This window comes from Nicotiana sylvestris, chromosome 3, assembly GCF_000393655.2.
Source record: "Nicotiana sylvestris chromosome 3, ASM39365v2, whole genome shotgun sequence".
In the NCBI taxonomy this organism is placed as follows: domain Eukaryota; kingdom Viridiplantae; phylum Streptophyta; class Magnoliopsida; order Solanales; family Solanaceae; genus Nicotiana; species Nicotiana sylvestris.
In genome coordinates, this window is record NC_091059.1 from 179,834,576 (window position 1) to 179,837,896 (window position 3,321).

The window sequence follows — 3,321 nt, forward strand, 5'->3', positions numbered from 1 at the left end:
CTTTCAGACCAGTTGAAAGATAGTACTATATCCTTTGATAGTATCTACTTTCTGCCATCTTATGCATATTTGTATCTGCAGATACTACTGCAAATCCATTACGGTTTTTGTGTAACATATTTGTGTAGTCTTTTATTTCTCTTCTCAGTACAGCTCGAGCTCATCCGTTGGAGATAGTATCACTATGCCTTTTACTTACAACAATATAGTTCTCTTTATGTTGGGCCCGGGCTTTGCCCGGGCTATTCCAACTAGTATACATATATGGTTCTGAAATTTACAGCTAGTCCAACGACAAAGGACACGTTTTCCTTTTCTCTAGTTTACGTTGGGGTAAATTTACTAACTTTCCATTTCTTATAAAAGAGGTGTACGTATAATATTGTCCTTTAATTTCTTTTCTCGCTTCAAAAATTCTGTTAGATAAACCAAACATGTGAAAGGATCATATATCAAGGGATATATTAATAAGGACAAAAATAAAGTAACCCAAATATATTAAGGACTATTTTGATCATTTCTCCTTTAGAAATTTCTTATTGGATGAGTGGAATTAGAGAAAATAAAAAAATTGTAAACAAAAAAGAAAGAAGTAAAAGAAACGAGATACTATATTTTCAGTTTCACCTGATCACAACTGTACTAATTAGTTCAATTGTAAAAAACTTACGCTTTGTATATAAAGATTAGGAAAAGCTAAGTTGAGCCCCAAGCGTTAACCTTCCGCAGAAATAAACACTTTTTTTCTCTCCTAAAAATTTATTTCCTAAATTTTCGTTGTTGGAATTAACCTGATCAGATATCTATAAATAGTCCATTATATTACAGCATTCACATCAATTAACTTCTGCCATTCGTTTAGGGTTTTGTTTCCATAGTTCTTGTCTTCTTAATTACTTGAGAGAAGAGAAGTTCTTGTCTTTGCATATTGCGGCAACTACTATTGTCTCGTTCTTGTGTTTCTCTATAAGCAAGAAAAAGAGACGACCATATATACCATGTCGATGGTGCCAGGTGCATGCCGTGGGTGTATCATGGTGTTCGATTTCACCCTACTGAAGCAGAGTTGATCAACTTTCTGAAAAGGTTACTAAAGGGCGAGCTTTTGCCGAGTGAATGCCCTAATTTCCAACTTGCCGATATCTATGGAGACCAACCACCATGGGAGATATTTTGAGCTAATTCTGATCATCCCGAAGAGAAGGTTCGCTATATTTTTACTCGGTTGAAGAAGCAGAAGAGTGAACATACAAGGGTTTGTCGAACTTGCGCCAACGGGACATGGAAAGGCCAAACCGGTATTGATCCTATCAAGAACGCTAAGGGAACTGTGGTTGGGTTTAGAAGATGTTTCAAGTTTCAAACTCGTAGTAAAGAAGGAGAGCACAATAAAAATTGGCTGATGAAAGAATATTCCGTCGGGTTTTCCTAAGGAGGATATTGTTGTGTGCCGAATCAAGAAGAATATAAGATCAAAGAAAAATCATGGGGTAAATATGGAGGAAGAAGATGTTCCAAAAGTAATCGAAGCTATGTTACATGGACCTGATGAAGATTACTGCACAACAGTACAACCAGCAACAATATGTCAAGCAGCTGATCAACATCAAGTTATGCACGAGACTCAGAAGATGAACGAATACAATAATTACAGCAATATTAATGACTGCTCCAACTACCAACAGGAGGTCAATTGGGCTGATGATATGCTCATAGGAATAGACGAGTTTAGAGATATAATCTGGTAAGCATGAGTAATGAAGGGGAAGCAGATATATCGACGGCCGATCGGAGGAGAGACACGCAGCAATCAATTTATATATAACTTTGTTGAATGAAGTACTAGATGAAATTTACAGTAAAAATAGGAGTAGCTTTTAGCTAGGTAACAGTTTCTCATTGGAACTAACTTCGTAAAAGAAACTAGCTAACTATCGCCAGAAAAAATTTCTTGTAGTCACATATATATATATATATATATATATATTTGGAGTATCACTTAATATAATTTTGACATGATTTCCTGCTATGCATTGTTGTAGGTTTAATGCTTAATATCTGTTCTCTGGCAGTAATTCTTTGTCATCATTCACGCTTATCAAAAAAATTCTAAATAATTCATCATTCACAATTTTTGTTGGATCAAATCCATCCTCTAGAACAAATTACTGTCCATATTATTCTTGTAGTGTATATTGTTGATTTCACAGAACAAAATTATTATTTGTTTAGTTGATTGCAACAGATGTCTTTTTTGCCATATTCTTATTGGTTTCTATCTGTATGTATACGTTGTGTTATTAAGGCTGGTGTAGACTTTTATAATTACTCTCTAAAGTTTATTTTGTTCCACATATTTAGACAGGGGACCGAATTCGAACTGGTCCATATTAGGGACTGTTGACATTTTTTGATTACTTTTTTAACTTGTAACCTCATATGGTCAAGTTAATTGTGCTAAGCTTGTTGTTAAACCACTACTAGAATTCGGCCAAAAAGCGACCAAATATTGGCGACAAAATTTGGTCTGTTAAGAAAAGCGACCAAAATTGGTCGCCAAACTACCGAAAATAATAAAAAAAATATTTGAAATAATTTAGCGACCATAGTTGGTCGCTATTTGGACGCAAATTTAGTCAAACTGTTGACTGGACTGGTCAGACTTGCTTGGTCAAAGATACACTGAGTTTAGCGACCAATGTTGGTCGCAAAAGTGGGACCCACACAATTTTTTTTAATAATTTTATTATTATTTTATAAAACTTATAAAATATAAATATATATAATTTAAAACTTGCGACCAAAGTTGGTCGCTAACTGAAGGATAAGAAGATAGCGACCAACTTTGGTCGCTAAAGTGGGACCCAGTTATAATATTTTAATAAATATATATTTATGTAAAAATTTTATAAAATATAAATAAATATAATTCAAAATTTAGCGACCAAAGTTGGTCGCCAATGTGGGACCCAGTTCTAACGTTTAACAATTTTTATTATTAATTTAAATATTATATAAAATATAAATAAATCTGATTAAATTTTAGTGACCAAATTTGGTCTCTAATTTAAATTCATGTACATTTAGTGACCAACTTTGGTCGCTAAATTAAATTCATTTAAAGTTAGCGACCAAAGTTGGTCTCTATATGGTCAAATTTAAAAATCACTTTTGTGTTTACTATGTAAATAATATAAATGTAAGTCGTTAATAATTTTGTAATACAAGGGATGAATAGTACTACGAAGCGGGCGTGTGTGTCTATATATACAATATATGAGAAGACAATGGCATGTGTTTCAAATAGTGATGGTGTAGGTA

At 33.4% G+C, this 3,321-nt stretch overlaps 1 pseudogene; it reads left to right on the forward strand.

The window, feature by feature from the left end:
• The first annotated feature begins 998 nt into the window (after positions 1–998).
• Positions 999–1,748, forward strand: LOC104220998 (NAC domain-containing protein 2-like; annotated as a pseudogene).
• The last annotated feature ends 1,573 nt before the right edge of the window (positions 1,749–3,321 follow it).